This window comes from Grus americana, chromosome 2 (genome assembly GCF_028858705.1).
Source record: "Grus americana isolate bGruAme1 chromosome 2, bGruAme1.mat, whole genome shotgun sequence".
Taxonomy (NCBI): domain Eukaryota; kingdom Metazoa; phylum Chordata; class Aves; order Gruiformes; family Gruidae; genus Grus; species Grus americana.
This window is the reverse complement of record NC_072853.1, coordinates 152,314,676-152,332,121: the sequence shown is the minus strand read 5'-3', so window position 1 is coordinate 152,332,121 and position 17,446 is coordinate 152,314,676. Positions and strand designations below refer to the sequence as shown.

Genomic DNA, 17,446 nt, shown 5'->3' with positions numbered 1-17,446 from the left:
CATTAACCTGATGGATAATGCTGCACTGACAGGGGATTTATAAAAACTAGGCATCCCCTGTGTTTCGATTCTATCCTAGATGGCAGAAATGACAAAATTCACTCTTTTGCAAGCTACACTAGACAGCAAGAGTTGGCTGAAATTTCTGTAATTAAAAATAAGCCAGTATTAGCAGGGCTGCTAAAGTGTCCAGCAGGACAGCACATGAAGCCTTTGCTTTGCTGTCTTTTGTGGAAGTTATACATTACAGGTAGTAGATAATAAATGGAATGCTACTAGCAAAGCCAATGCACTGTAAATTAAAAAACAAAAACAAAAAAAACCCAACCCAAAACCAAGAAACAACAAAAAAACCTCAAAACCAAAATACCTGTTCATAAACTGTATCTACTGGAATGATACGAAAAAAGAGTATAAATGACTCATCTGATCATACCCTGCACATTTCCCAGCCTCTAAAGTCAACTGGACAGCTTACCCAGAGGCAACTCCAGCAGAGATCACCAATTTTCTTCCATCTTTCTATGGTGCGATAATCTGGAGTCTTTTTAATTGCTTACTATATATATATATTATAAGCCAATTATGGGTACAGTAAATACTGCATAGTATTTCAAGATGCTGTGGAAAAACTTAAACATGTTCATCTTAAGATTATATATCTAAATAGCTTGTGGTTTAGCTATCAGACCTTCTCAAACTATGTCTTATCTTAATCACATTAAGTCTGTAAATCGCGCACAATCTCTAGTTGTTTAAATTGTCTACTGAAATAATCCTCGTGGATTTTAGTTGTTGATTTATTTATTTTTTTTTAAATACAGCCAGAATACCCACCCACATGGTCTGATAGCATCATCTTCTGAAGGTTACAACCATTTTATGATGGTATATGCTAAGAAGTTCAGCAAGAAATTCTCTGGAGGCTTGACTTACTTGAGTCTTTGCTGGAAGAAGTTATTTAAGTACATATTACCCTTAAAAGCCTAAATTCACAGGACTGTTCACATAATTTTCAGTACATGCCTTAGTTTTGCAAGAAAAGACTACTTCTGCTCACCTTCATTAAATTATTCACGGCACAGAAAGTATACAGCTAATCACTGTGATGAGAATATGCTTGCTCTAAACATTTTTGGAGGACACTTTCTACAAATGCTTTAATTCAGCGTTGTCAAGATTCAATCAAGATTTTCCATGACAATGCTCCAAATCCAAGGAGCATTGGATTGAAACAAGGTTAGGTTTTGCTTTTCTACTGCAAGCCCTTCTAACTTTTCAAGCTCTCCAGCATGTGTAAGAGTAAGCACTGTCCCCAGTCCCTCACTTTTTTTTTTTTAAATAAGATGTTAAAACCAGCAAAATAAATAAGCTTTTATTCAAACTTCCACTCTACACTATGTTCCTCTGCCCTTCAGAAGCTATGGCAAGTTGCAAGGAAAACAGTTCATAGAATGGTTAGAATGGTTTGGGTTGGAAGGGACCTTAAAGATCATCTAGTCCCAACCCCCTTCTGCGGGCAGGGACACCCTCCACTAGACCACGTTGCCCAAAGCCTCATCCAACCTGGCCTTAAACACTGCCAGGGAGGGGGCATCCACAACCTCTCTGGGCAACCTGTTCCAGTGCCTCACCACTCTAACAGTAAAGAATGTCTTTCTAACATCTAATCTAAATCTACCCTGCTTCAGCTTAAACCCATTACCCCTTGTCCTGTCACTACACTCCCTGATAAACAGTCCCTCTCCAGCTTTCCTGTAGGCCCCCTTCAGGCACTGGTAAGCCGCAATTAGATCTCCCTGGAGCCTTCTTTTCTCCAGGCTGAACAATCCCAACTCTCTCAGCCTGTCCTCATAGGAGAGGTGCTCCAGCCCTCTGGTCAGCTTCGTGGCCCTCCTCTGGACTCTCTCCAACAGCTCCATGTCTCTCCTGTACTGGGGCCCCCAGAGCTGGACGCAGTACTCCAGGTGGGGTCTCACAAGAGCGGAGTAGAGGGGCAGGATCACCTCCCTTGGCCTGCTGGTCACACCTCTTTTGATGCAGCCCAGGACACGGTTGGCTTTCTGGGCTGCAAGCGCACATTGCTGGGTCATGTTGAGCTTTTCATCAATCAATACCCCCAAGTCCTTCTCCTCAGGGCTGCTTTCAATCCGTTCCTCGCCCAGGCTATAGTCGTGCTTGGGATTGCGCCGACCCACGTGCAGGACCTTGCGCTTGGCCTTGTTGGACTTCATGCGATTCACACGGGCCCACCTCTCCAGCCTGTCAAGGTCCCTCTGGATGGCATATGTTCTCACATAGTTTTGGAGCAACAACTGAAACAGTGCCTACCATACCTCCAAGAAAAAACATAGGCTACATGTGGCAAGAGAAACAGCAGGATGACAGCTCTTTCCAGGGAGTATGGCCAGAATTAGACATCAGTCCTGTTTTAAGAAAGTTAAGCGATAGATCATCTATACATTATTTTGCTGACACAAACCAGTGAGATATTCGTGATTATGTCCAAGAAATCACAGCTCTCCACTCACAAAAGTTACACAATTCTCCAAGAGCAAGATTAATCCCATGCACTACACAAGTTCTGCCTTTATGGGACTGACAGAACCTGCTACACAAACATATGCACAAAAAAAGATCCGTTTTGTTCTTGGTTTGTGTTTGCTTAGGGAAATGCTTTCCCATAGCTGAGAACTGAAAATAAACTGAATCAAATCTAAACCATAAATACATCACCACAAGTCTGCATAATAAAGAGTGAGCACCATAAAAGATAGACCACAGATCTGCAATTATTAAAATGTTACATTTGAAGGAATTGTCCATAGTCTAGAATTGCTGAAGCTATTTTGTTTTACAACAATTGGAAGAGGGAATGATAGAAAGGCTGGAACAAGGGATCCATCTCAGCTGCCTGCTGCCTCTCAGTGCATACTGAGATGACGTTTTGGGAACTCTTACTATTGCTTTCATATAGAATAAAATTTGTTCTTAAAGCAGCATTAGCATTTCCTAGGTATTTAAATACCATCCAGCTTTTCTGAATGTAAAGGCTACTCTGGGTCTTAACTAATATAGAACTGCATCTTATTAATGCTTCAAATGTACTAGGAGGCACACACAGATTCTTCTTTAAATGTTTGGTACAAACAACTCCAGGGAAAAACAAAACAAAACAAAACAAAAAACCCCACCCCAAACAACTAACAACCCATAGCTCATATCTGCATCCATTTTTCAGCACAGGCTCACCTTAAATCCCAATCATCCAGGTCTGACCCTCTAGGTAGATCTGCATCACCATGTCCAAGTGGCTCACAATCCAAAAGGCAGTCCCTCCTTCTACAAGAAACAAACACAAAAAAGTATGCTTAAGAAGCACAAATGCACATCCCAGGGTATGAAAACAACTTCACAACTACCAGGCAGTTGCACAAAGGGGATGACCTGACTGACTACAGGGAATGAAGCAGCTTAGAGTATATTGCGACCTTGCCCATTCATAGAGACAAGATCATCACCACAAACAACAGCACTTTTCAAATCCCAGCTATTGATAGACTGTAGCTATATTCACAGGGAAGGAGAGGTCTTGCAAGTTTTCTAGGAACCCCAAGACATTTGACCCTTCAGTGACTACAGCCTGAGCCTTTAACATGAGACACGTTCTGGAACTACCAATTTCTCTCAAAATGTCGAGCTTTCACTTAACCACTTCACAGATAGTAGTCTGTATTACACCTTTCAATAAGATCAAGCAGCAGTGAAGACAACAACAAAACAGCAGCATCTGCCAAAAGACTATTACCCTCAAAATCTTTAAACATAAATGGATGCAACTGGAAGAGCCAGCTCTCTTCCTAGAAACGCAGCAGTCAGGAGACAGACCTGAGACCTCTACCAGTGGAGAGCACCTGACCTATCAAGTCCAGCTCTACAGGCAACACCTGCCACCTTGGTCTGATTTTTGATCCTCACACCTTGAACCACAACTGCTTTATTTTCTTCTCTGGCAAATACAAACCATCTCTGGTTCTGCCTGTAACACTAATTGCTTTCTCACAGGGTGATTTAGCCCATGGGGAGATTCATGTTAATGCAGTATCCAAGTTAGAATTATCCCAGCAGCACACTGTCCTTAAGGAAAGAGCAGTGGAGAGTTCTCCAATGCAGACCTGAACTCCATGAAATAGTCTGTGCCGATGAACAGATTACTGTCTCTCTTCTGTGATATAGCTGGTAGCAAAACCAACATTTTTACTCTTGCAGGGTGAGGTTCAGCTCACCTGCACATATTTTTAGGTGCCAACTATACTGCTTTCACTTTCACAGCTGCTTTATTAAACTTCCTTTTTTAATCTATCAAGAAGTACAAAATGAAGTCATGATATGCTAAGTCACCAGAGCAACAACTGTTAAGGGCAGTCAGGTCACTGCTCTGCTTCCCCTGCAGCTGCTGAATGTGTCAAACACTAATAACAGCATCTAGAGAAGAGGTCAAAACAAAAATAATTAATTGAAAAGACAGAAAGACAGAAATTTTGCCTGAGTTGGGAAAAATTCGTATTTTAGAAGACAAACAAACTCCCAAACATTGACTACATTAGAGTCCATCGGAACAGATAAGGCAGCAATTCAGTCTTCTCCCTAATGTTATGCAGCAGTTTATACATTTTAACTAAGCCAGTTTTTACAGTCTACCTGCATTTACCTTTGTATTTCAGGCAGGAAACTAGCCTAAAATTCCCAAAATATGGTAAACCACATGCTATTGTTTTCCATTTCCAACTTTCATTCACCTCAAATGAGCAATCCTGCACTTTGGAACAGTAAACGAGTGGGGACTCACTTCGTTCTGGTACGAAAGTTGAGGAAAAAAGATGGTCAGCAAGTGGCAGTTGAAAGAAAAACTAGTTTCTCCACCATCACATAATGCTCAGTTTCTGAAACTGTTCTTGCTACTTAACCATGGGGCTACCTGATTACTTCTACCATTTCTACCTTATTCCTCTTCTCATATTAACATTTTAAAAAGACAGAAAGGGAAGGATTTGAAATCCATTTGGAGTTTTGGTCAACTACTTCATGGGTTTCCTGGAAGCCACTGTGAGATGGGAAGATGTGACATTTATAATGCACAGCAAGCATTAAACCTGCACTGCCACTATTCCACTAGCATATTTCATTATTTCTTCTTTTTTGGCAAATGCCACATTGCTTTATTGGAACAAGAGAGATAAGACCACAGTGCTGCAGTTTTGAAAGTCTGCAACTTTGAAGCCTGTCAAAGTCTATCTTTTTAAAGGATCCTTGAATATCTGGTGTGAGTTGAACAGAGTTGGGGGGTTTTTTATATTTGCCTATGTCACTATATTCTACACATCCTTGTTAGTGTCGGAAGTCTTACAAGAAGTTTTGGCAAGAACACATGATCAGACAAACACAAGGCCTGAGAAATACACCTACCAGGGAACCTTTGAGATTGAAATCAAAATGTGAGAGCTGGCAAATGAATTCCAACCTTTTAAAGACTGATCTTAGCTGTAATGTTTTGCACTCTCTCTCCAGTTCATCTGAGAAGTGTCTGGCAAGCCACTTGAACTGTATATCTGATAACTCCTGCATTTTGAGAGTTTAGAACAAAAGCAGGAAAAGACACTCTAAATACTAATTTTTGCCATTTTGATGGACTCTGCTTTATTATACAATACATAGATCCTGGAATCAGTCAGTACATCACGAAGGAAAGACAGACATAGAAATATTATTTGAATACTTGATATCATGCACTAGAAAGAGGGGCTAGTGTATAATAGCTTCTGCTTAGCCAACAAGATTAATCACATTTAATCTAGGAAAATAAACAAACTTACATTTTTTTCTAGACAAAGATTCTTCTGGATGCAGATAACATCAATATTTAGACCATTTTAACACCTGAAAACTGAACCAGGAAAGATTGTCACTATGTGCACAGTAGAGAGAAATATAGCTGCTCTGCAAGAATCTGCAGTGACCCACCAGGTTATTCACTAGGCTGGCTACAGGGCAGCTATGACAGTTTCTCTTCTTTAAGGTAAGCCTCGTAGTTCTGGAGATCTTACGTGCAGAATAGACTTTAAAGAGTTTCACTGAAACAAACTAAGGTTGCTTCCCTCCAATGTCAAAAGGACAGGAAAAGACAATAAATTTTTAGGATGTTTTGTTTATTGCTCAATTACTTACATCACATCAGTTCTGCAAAGCCATCCTCTTCTTAGGCTCTTCAAACCCAACCGAACAAAGCCTGACACCACAAAACTTAAAGATGTTTTAATAAGGCCCCATTCTGCAAAGCCTTGGTACATCTTCATTTCTTACAGAGAATAAAAAAAAAAAAGAGCCTGGAAAAACCTGGGAAAGAGGTAGAGGAGTGCAACGACTTGCCTGTGAAATCATGAATCCTCAGAGAGTTCAATTAAACCAGAGTCTAACATCTCCTTCACACTATCTCAACTGAGGTGTAATCCTTCTTAATGCTCAGAGGTATGTAACAAAACATACTGGGCAGCAGCCAAGAGCAAAGGAGATTTTCAGACTGCTGGTTATGCTTTTACAGTGTCCCCTCCCCCTTCCACCCCACCAAAAAGAAAGCCCGCAAAGACTATCATCTCTCAGAAAATTACTTAAGAACAGCAAAATTCAGCTGTATGCCTGCACTCACCCTCTATACTGGGGTTAGCCTGTAAAGTCTTAACATCCCTTGTCCTTATTTTTCGTGTTTTCCAGGCATTTCTGAAGAACCCTACACAAGAGTAACAGGATACAGGCACTTTTGTTTGTAGCCAGTTCTCTTAGAAAACACATTCAAGAGCTCAAATCCATCCTGCTGTTATTTTTTTTCTATTCCACCATCTTACTTAAACTGTCATTTGTGATGTACTCTGCTCCAGTCAGCAAGACTCTCCTTCAGTACATTTCTCTCCCATTTGACCTCAAATAACACTGTTGTAGTTTGACCATCTGTTCTAGTCCCCCTGCCCAATGATGTTTTCAGAAACAATCTGCTTTTGCACATTCCAGATGTTTAAAGAAATTAGTTTTCTGGAGAACTGAACATGACCTGCTGAGGAGACAATCTCTACAAGTATCAGGATAAAATCATGCCTGACTATGGTTCCTTCAACACCCAAAAGTGAAGCCATTCACCTGAAAATTACCAGCTCAGTGCTCAGGAAGTTGACATCTACACTAAGAATAATAGATGCACGTGCAATTCTCCCACCATGCCCTTAATAGGTACAGTGCACATTAAGGATAACTCCTATAAATAGCATGGCATATAGAAATAGATCTGAATCAAAAAGTCATGTTATTGCACTGCAAGATGAATGTTTAAGGCGCACGTTGGAACAATTGAGGGAGCATATTCATGTTACCACATTAAAGTGCTGTTATTGATACTTGCCAAATACTCCTTAAGCAAGGAGAATTAAAAGCAGGAAGCTCAAGAAAGCCCTTTAGCCAACAAAGTCATAAGACATGTTAATGTGAAGTTTTTTCCACAGTAGTAGGCTACAGTTTCTCATAGAATCTGGTTTCAAATTTGATGAAATAGGATTCTGCAAGAAACTCTATACCACCTCACAGAAGCTCCCGTCATACACTGACCTCTAGTGTAATAAAGACTCAAGACATCAGAAGTCTCTTCAAAGCCTTAGAAAACATTTTAAATTATTTTTTCCAGCACTCTGAATGACATTTTCATGCAGTAAAACAGACTGAAGTCAGAAAGGCCTTGCAAGATTACTCTCAGTTGCTTAACAAAACTGGAGCACAGGTAAAAGAAGCTACAAAACTTAAATTGTTCTAAGGATGTGAAGCTACTGCTGTGCTTACATAATTTACATCAAAGCTGCATTTAACTACTTTGAACACCAGCTTAATATAACACCTAAATATCTGGATGTACAGATTTTTTTCCTACTTACAATTCTACAAAGCTCAGTTAAAAAACATTTCAAATAGGAACACTTGGCTTGGGGAAGTCCTGTGCCAGACAGATCTCAATTAGATCAGCCCAGGTTCTGCATCAGACTTTCAGAGGGCATGTGGACAGAGCTGCTGACTCAGATGTACTTACTGTACCCAGGACTCAAGACAAAGTCTGCTAGAAATGTGATATAAAAATCCTCATGGGTCCTCACTCAGGAAAGACATAGGGCTCTCAGAATCATCTGGGTGGTGGCCTCTTAGAGAGCCCAGGCAGACCGGGGTGGGAGAGCGGCTGGTTGGTTTGGACCAATAGCTTTTGAAAAGAAACAAGTCATAATAAAGTACAGCACCCTTCATGCAATTTGGTAAGCAGTCTAGAAGAAACAGGATTCCTAGCTACTGGTCCAGAACACTAAAGGTCAAATCTTACCTATAATAATTCTTTTCTACATCATAGTCGTTTTATAGCCAAAACTTCTTATTCCAGTTATAGCATGGAGTCAAACAGTAGCACTCAGGATATACAAGGATATCGATCGCTAAGTAAGGTCATTTCAGGCAGTTACGAATAAGATTCATGTTTTAATATGAAAGATCCTGGTCAAAGCCACTCAGCCACACTTCATTCCCAATTTGAGTATGCCAACTCAGCCAGCTACTTACCTCACATACAGCCCATACATCACTCAGACAAGGAACTAAAGCAAGAAATCCCTTATGCTAAACTGTAATTTCTATCCAGAAAATAGTTTCCCACTGACTAGGAAAGCATGATACCACTCTTCCAGTCCAAAGGGGGCAACGGTTAATGCATAGAGCACATTAGAAAGACCTCTGAATAAGAAGGGCGTGAGTGAGCTCTCATGGCTTGCACAACAGATCCTTGCCATTGTATTTCACAGAATGTGTTCTTCCAACTATTTTTTCCCTAAATTCTTGTATTTAATTCAATGCATGTGGTGGTAGGAATGACTTTTAGAACAGTGATGTGCATCAGTACACAGATGTTCCACATTTGTCATGTCACGTGAACCTCATGGCTAACACCCAACCATTAAAAGTCTAAAAATCCTCCTGCATAAAAATCCACATGATGCATTTGTTCCTAGAAAAACATCAGACAATATATTAGGATTGCTGGAGACAGATTTCTCCAATATTGTCTTTTTTTTTTTTTTACCTGCAACAAGCTTTCTTTGGTTTCAAGAAATAAAACTTAAAAAAAAAAACCCACAGAAATTAAGCCAAATGGTAGCTCAACAAAATTTGCCAGAGCTAGGAGAAAGCCCTTCAAATTAAATTAACTGTAGTGTATCATGTAAAGAAAATGCACGTTACATATAACCATGTCCAGAATTTTTTTTTATAGCCCTTTTCCTAAAGAAACTGTAAAAACACAGGAGTGAAGCAGACAGCTTCATAACCAGCAGAGCTCTTAAACTCTACACTCAAAGAAGTTTCCTAGTTTATTCCTTCCGAAATGAATCCAAACAAAAAATTAGGCACAGAAATTGATGCCAGGACACAAGACATAAGCTCTGCCCTCAGACTCTTACGTTCAGCATTGCCTTAATGATAAAGAACATAGCTCAAAATGCTGTATCCGTTAATAAAGTTGTACGTCCAGGATTAGTGAAATACTTCATTCTAAATTTTGTATTAGGTCACTGATAAAGTGTCATGTTGCAGATGGTGTGAGTTATCAGGCAATTGCGTACTGACTGATTTTTACTGAGTTTGCAATATAATACCACATAAGGATTTGTTTCAGACACTAATTCCTGAGCTACCTTTATTAAGAAGCAGTAGCCCTTAAACATAAACACACTATAGTCGACAGATCACTGTCTAGCCAAAAATCTCATTTCTAAGGGAAAGTTATCTGAAGTTAACTATGTACTCCTTATAGAATGCACCCAGCTTACACGTGAAGATCTACAGTTTTGACCAGCTTAGTACGTTTGGATTTTGGCATACACTAGAAAGCCTCTATTAATTCATACATCGGTATTTGCAAGCAACCAATAAATTCAAGTAGAATAAATCTAAAGCCACTTCCTACCAGTTATTGTATGTGACAGACCTGCAGTCAGCACCCTATAACAGGGGAGAGATGGTTTCAATTTTTTGCTGACAGAAGCTTGTGTGACCTTGGAGAAGTCACTGGGGTTGGTCTGTGGCTCCACAGCAATCTCAGCCAGCTGCTGGCTGCCAGATTCCCACTCCTCTCCCTGGCTGCGTAAGTCTACCCCTTCCCAGCTCCACAACATGTTTGACCCTGCACTGACTCATTTCAGACCAGCAACCATAAAAATAATTAAATTGCTTCCTTATACATTAAACACAGATGACTCAGTACAGGGTCAGAAAAGCAGAGGGGTGCAAAGGGGAAACTGGTACATGTGGGTGAGAACACGGTAACTAGCCCCCCATGTTCCAGCTCCCAGTCCATCATTCAAGATGAAGAGAACTCTCCAATTTCACAGGGGTCTGGCAATGATGAATAACTAAAGGTTAAAAAGGCACTGAGATTCATGTTAACTCACTGGAGCAAATTTTTAGATGATATGCCTAAGGAAGGGGGTTTTTTTATTTTTTTTTTTCTCTCCACAGAATACCCATTTTGGACAAGTCTGTGGCTCCCATCACCCAAATTTCTAAGTTCTCCAGGGACTCTGAATCAGAGACTTAGTGAAGTAAAATAAAGATTACAGAGGGATCTATGCTGAGTCAGGAGACTCCAGGACAAGCCTCTGTTTTGCAGGAAGCTCCAGTACAAGGGAGGTAAGAGGGAACAGGCACAGAAGAAGCCTTCCCTTCTACAAGTCTGCATGCTCAACAAGATCAGCATTCGCTGCTGTTTCTGTAATTCCTTCTGTATTTGGGTGTGGGGCATCACACAGCAGATTTATCTGAACAAGTGCAAATTCCTGTATTGGCAGTATGCATGCTGCTTTATCTTGATTAGACAAGACTCAGCCATAAAAAAGGAAAAGGCAAGACACGGTCTTCATGAGATTCCCTAAATAAGATGTCCTCAAAAGCTGAATCTTATTTCTCCTCTCTCAAGAAAGGGAGAAGGCCAAATCCATTCATGAAGTGCCCCAAAGGGAATCTACAACTTCCTGTGGTCTTGAGTGCAGTGGCTGTATCTCTGTTGCTGTTTGGGGCTGGCTACCTCAAAGGCCAGGAAAGACAATCCATTAGGAAGTCCACCAACTCAACAGATGAACACCTCTTCTCAGCTATCTCTCCTCCAACCCGTGTTCTAGGGAGCACATTTTTTTCTAGACTGCTGCACGTGTTGTTTTCTTCCCGGTTCTTCTATTGGCACAGCTGTCTTAGGTGGCAGAATTAGACAGGATGTATGGGAGCAGAACAGGTATGTGTTAATAGTACCAAAGCAGATCCAGAAACACCACAGCAAATGTTCACTTTATTAGCACAATTAGAACATGGCAGACAGAAAATATTTAGCAACATAGTATCAAAGCACAATAAGTATCAAAAACCTCACTTTTGGAACAGAAAAGGCTATTTCAAACAGAAGACAGACATTGAGGTGCTTGAGCCTGTCCAAAGAAGAGCAACAAAGCTGGTGAAGGGTCTAGAGCACAAGTCTTATGAGGAGCAGCTGAGGGAACTGGGGTTGTTTAGCCTGGAGAAAAGGAGGCTGAGGGGAGACCTTATCGCTCTCTACACCAGCCTGAAAGGAGGTTGTAGCCAGGTGGGTGTTGGTGTCTTCTCCCAAGTAACAGTTATACAACAAGAGGAAATGGCCTCAAGTTGTGCCAGGGGAGGCTTAGATTGGATATTAGGAAAAATTTCTTCACCAAAAGGGTTACCAGTCATTGGAACAGGCTGCCCAGGGAAGTGGTTGAGCCACCATCCCTGGAGATATTTAAAAGACGTGTAGATGTGGTGCTTAGGGACACCGTTTAGAGGTGGACTTGGCAGTGCTGGCTTAACAGTTGGACTCTATGATCTTAAAAGCCTTTTCCTACCAAAACAATTCTATGATTATAAAAGTGACCTGTTGGAAACACAGCTAATTGGTAAAGAAATTCAGCACATATCTAACAATGTTTGTTTCTTAGACATTCTTTCTACAACTGCCCTGTATCTCCTCATACATACTTTAAATAATTAAGCAGTAGTCATTAACTCATATGTAAAACCTTAAGTAGCCTCTGGAGCCTTTAGTCTCCTTGTTTGTTTTACAAAATCACATCACAAACAATCTGGTCTTTTTCATGAGCTAAGCTCTGGAAATTTTACTCACTTTGTGGACTATATCATTATGGTAGAGATTATCTAGTCCTGTGGGATTTGCATAGTTCCTTGCTAACTGTCTCTGCTATTAAAAAGTTTATGTTGCCTATAGTTTATTTATGGACTTAGGTTTTTTTGGTTTAAGGTAGCTGTCTCAAATTATAGCTTAAGTCAAGATCAGAGCAATTTTGCAGTGTACTTCATTGCAGCCAATAGCAGCCTTGTTAGTAATACAGCCATGAATACTATATGTAGAAGACAACAGTCTGGATTTAATGGAAGCAATGTCATTACCAGTCAATTTGCCAGTTTTGCATAAATCTGTTCAGAAGATATCTATGCTGTTTGGCAAGCTATTGAATAAACGGGGGGCAGGGGGAAGCAAGCATGATGTGCAGCTCTTGTTGTAAAGTTGTGTATGTTTTTTATGATGTGAAGCACTTGTGATAAGATTTTACGTTTTCAGAGTGAAGTAGTCTGTCTATGCTGACAAATCCAGTTTTGAAAACTGAAGCAAGTACCACAAGCCAGAACACCAGTAACACTGGAAGAGCTGTAGTTTGATTGCTTTGCATGTCATTTAGCTGCTAGCGGCAAGAAGCTTCCCACAGAACAAGTGACAGAAATACATCCTTGCCTCATGTAACTCCGGGGAAAGCAGGGCTGGGATTCTCACAGCATGTTTACTGTGATCACCACCTGGAGGCCTTATCATTGCTGGCAAGCTCAGTCAGCACTCCTTTCCTCCCGCCTCACTGCTGGGGAAGACATCTGAACAAGAGCAGACCTCCCTGTTTCAGATGCTTGAGAAACTGCAGCGCAGAGACACCAGCTCAGTCCTGCCCTGCACAGAGGTGTGCCTTCTTGTTTTTCCCCAACTCCATGCAAATTCATAACCTACATGCTTAGGGCAGACGTTCAGTTCGACAGTTAGCCAGCAGCAGGTAAGTGCACTTTCTGAAACATACACAAAGGGCTACAACATAAAGGGTAAATTTGATTTCTTTCTTTAATTGAATTTTAGACTGTCATGTTTCACTTTAAATGACAGAGTGAGGTGGTTTGTTTTTTTTAGGCTGGTAACAAGCTTCTGAAAAAGGTAGATGCATGATAGAAAGGCAATTCCCCCTCAGCTAGGTAACCCACTATGCTGGATGTGGAAGGTTAAGAACCTCAATAAATGTAGAAAGTAACCATTTGTATCATTGCTGAATTTCATCTAAGTTCAAGAGAATTTCCCTACCTACAGGCTAAAAATAGCAGGGAAAAAAACCCCAAAAACATCAACAGCGCAATACAAACAGATTAAAACTGGGTTTACAGTAAGTCTAGGAATCAACTATTGTTTTCAATCTCCTCCTTGCAGTTTAGAGAGTATGTGCTGTAAAACACCCATTTCATGTATCAGCCAACTGGCAGACCCAAGTGTTCTGGATTTATGTTATCTGAGTGACTTCTAACCTGCACTTGCACAGCTCTGCTCAGCCAGACCTTGGTTATAAATCAGGACTGTGCATATTTGCAATGTGCACTCTTACTGAGAGTTACCTCTGACATGTGCGAGTGTGCAAGTAACAGGGGTGGGAATCTCCTCTGACAGAGTGCCCCAAGACAGAAACAGTGGCAAGAAATATGTACTATAGTTAGAGCTTCAGTCATGAGTTCAGAGGGCAAATCACATCGCTTGAGTTCTCTTACTGCTTAATCTTCAGCTTGAATTCCTTCCTCATCTTTTACATATCAATTAGATATACCAAAACAAAAGCCAAGTTGTAGCTGCATAAACTAGTCCAACCCCCAAATCCAATTTTAAAAAGTGCAGTGATTGCCACGTGCTCTAGACAATATGACTGTGGGTATCCCACTGACAAAGCAGTCTAAAGTCTACACAGGACCCTGTAATTACAGTAAGTAACTTCAGCAACTTTGACTAAGATACACCTGGCAACCAGAAGATTCCTTTTATATTTGTAAACCAGCTGCCATTGATTCAAGTCACAGCAGTCCATCTTGAACTCATGTCCTAACATAGGCAAACACCAATGTTTAATGAGACTTGCAGTACACTGCCACACTCAACTGTGTATCTGAGCAAGAATATTTTCAACTTTCAAAATTTTCTCATAAAGCCCCTAGAAATAGACCACACCTGTAATTAAATAAATGCCAATTTTAGCCAAAATAAGATAGGATCCTAGATTTAAAGGCTTCATTATTTAATAAGCTCCTATACAACTAAAAGGTGACATCAGAGGTGGTTCTACTACAGTGTCTTTCTTAGCTCCTTTGGCAGGGGCATCAATTATTTAGGGCATCTTCTGAAAGGGCTGAAAAAAACAAATTATAATGTTCTTAGACTTGTTGAGTAGCAACACTTATAAAAGAGATATTTTATTAGCATGTAACCCGATGACTTCTACCAACCTATTAAGTATTACAGTGCACATTTCCACATATGCTCATTAGATTGTCTTCCAGATTCTCAAAATGAATTTTTTGAAACATTCCTTCAGGCTCAGAGATATTTGCATGTTCTGATATCACAATAAGAGCAATTTTTTCCTTCAGAAGACACATTTGATTATGTTGCAGATTATAGTTCTTAACCACCTCTTCAAAAAAAACCCCATACATTCAAGACTTCCTTACCACAAAGTAACTTGTTTGATTTGCCTAGTTTCTCTCACTCCTCTGACTCATTTTGCAGCAGTGTTGCCTCCTTACTGTAGTTTAAGTCTATGGCATTCAAAGTACCCTGAAGTTTCAGCATTAATACCAAGCACTAAGGTCTAGAGAATCATTCCTTCAAGCCAGAGTGCATTCCCTTTCTCCAACACAAATCAGCTTTCACCTGCTTTCATCAATTTTGATACTTTACTGTCTCCCTCAGCACTTAAATGTAGAAGCAATATTGAAAATCGGATGCACCATTCATCTCTAAGAGGGTTTACAAACAAGATCTTGAACACATTTTAAGTAAGGAACTGCTCAGTTTCCATTTAATTTAGTTAGTCCCAAACCACTAGTAGCATAACGTATTCACTGCTTTAAAGATGCTGAGCTTCTTGTATGCTGAGAAGTGGCTTTTATCGCAACTGTTTACCACAGGACCGCAGAGGAACAGACTTGCTGCATCAAGCACAGAAAGTGGCAGGTAGCAAGGGAGCCGATGGCGGTGTCACTGCTGGAATTCCAGCTCTCCACAAGCAGCACTTGAGGTTTCAAACTTGCCAGCACTGACAAAATGGCTGAGACAGGTGTCCATTTCTACACTTCAAGAACTTAAAAAAAATAAAATCTTTAAAAAAGACAGTTCTATATGTAATAATTGTCCAATTTGTGAACATCAAGTTTTTCAAAATAGTCTGCAAGAGCTTTTTCTTTTTTTTGACCCTCATTGGGCCTTTACCTATAAAGACAAAATTTGTGAGACAATATCATTCACATAACTCATGCCCTCCTTCCAAACTCACACTGGTGCCCCACTAGCAAAATTACTGAGTGGCACACAAAAAAAATGGAATACAAACAAGAAGTACATGCTTTCTTTTGGCCAGAAAAGAAAAATTATGCAAATATAGCTAAAGGATAAGATTTAGTAGAGGTCAGGTAAAGGTAGACGTGCTAGTGTGGTCGGCAACTCCAAGTGCTTGGCCAGCCAAGGCGGGAGTGGTAAGTCCAGGAATGTCCTATACAAATAAAGTGGGAGAGGGAGGGAAAGAACAAACTGCATTTAAAGTCTCTGCAGGATAAAAGCCTTCTCACTTGAATTGGGCAATTAGGGTTGATTTTGAAGTCTTCAGCAGTACAACACACCAAGTTTCCATTAAATTGGTCTCCATGTGATCCATCAGGTATCATGCACTATAAAACCTGGCAGGTAGCTCTGATCTTCAGTTACATTCAGCTATCCTGTAAGATCTGCTTTGCACAGAAGCATTAGCACGTGCTCTTTTTACATTTCTACAAAGGAGGAATCAAATTTGGATTTGGCAGATACATTGGCCATTTCCTGCCTAAGCTAGACTAGTAATTACTACAACTCTGCACTGAAGCAGCATCATTCAGTGGGTCAGCACAGCAATGGCAAAATTGCTTTGTGTATCTGGATAAAACTAGGAACAGCAGAATAATCCCAAAAGTTTTAAATGGGAATAAAAGCTGTGCAACTCTTGAGAGACCCATAATAGAAAAACAATCCCTTAAAAGTATACCTGCTATCCAGCAGCTCTATTCCTAAAGCTAGCAAGAAGCCACCTAAGTCAGAATCTTATTTTCCTCTTATTTTTTCCACAGTCATCTCTCCAGGTCAGGTTATTACGCATCATCCTAAAATGCACAAGCACATCATCCAACTCCAACAGAACACAAGATATCTTGGCTGTTGGGACTGTGTGGACATGGCCTAAGTGTCCAGCAATGAAGTCTTTGTAGCAAGTTAGGGAGGAACGCGCAGCCAAAAAAACCCAAAGAAAACCCCCCAAACACCCAAGAACAGACTAATGACAGAAACAGACTATAAAATCCAAAATAGAAACAGTCGAATATCCTACCAAAGATAACAGTCACAACTAATTACAGTCTCTAGAAAGGCCAGATTCAAAAATGGAAGGAATATTAAACATTTAGTTCTCTCAGACAAGGCAGAAGGACATGACTAATGCTGCATGGTCATTAACGAGTAGGTTGTGCACTGGCCTATTCAGATCATCACTTGATGTATTCAAGACACATTCCCTGTGTTTAGATTTATTTCCTGGGCTTAAGCATCTTGTGACAGCATGACTGAAAACATCACCCTCATTAATGAAGTTAATTTCATTAAAAATAAATTCAACAAATGTAAGAATTACTGAAGTTTTTTAAAACATACTTTTCTAGGTGAACAGAATTTTTAAAAATGCTCAGTCTGTTATGGATGACATTATGTTACGCTGGAGAACAGAAGAACTCTTACAGATCTGTGATCATCTTCTGATGTGCAACACCTCAAAGCATCTCAGCTTCCTCAACAACAACTGAAACAGCTCTTTTCACTGAGCAATTACAGAACAAGATTGAAGACTTACACATACGTGAGAGCAAGAGGTGTAGTTGAAAACTTGTCCCCAAGGTTTTGGGAATGGATCATGCCACACAAGAAACAAAAAGAAATGAGACAAAATGAGGCAAGGGCAGTAGTCAAGATGAAGCAAGTCTC

General features: G+C 40.3%; 1 protein-coding gene across 3 annotated transcripts in view; it reads right to left on the bottom strand.

Moving 5' to 3' along the window:
* The window catches only part of SVIL (supervillin), a 140,640-nt gene that overhangs the window by 107,878 nt on the left and 15,316 nt on the right, over positions 1-17,446 (bottom strand). Inside the window, exons 2-3 of one of the 3 annotated variants that reach the window (XM_054814550.1) lie at positions 5,874-5,944; positions 3,253-3,342 (exon numbers count right to left, since the gene is read on the bottom strand). The exons of 1 other annotated variant lie outside the window; for it this stretch is intronic. The gene's annotated coding sequence lies outside the window, so the exon portion shown is untranslated. The remainder of the gene's footprint in view (positions 1-3,252; positions 3,343-5,873; positions 5,945-17,446) is intronic. One more of the 3 variants, XM_054814549.1, reaches the window with a different exon arrangement.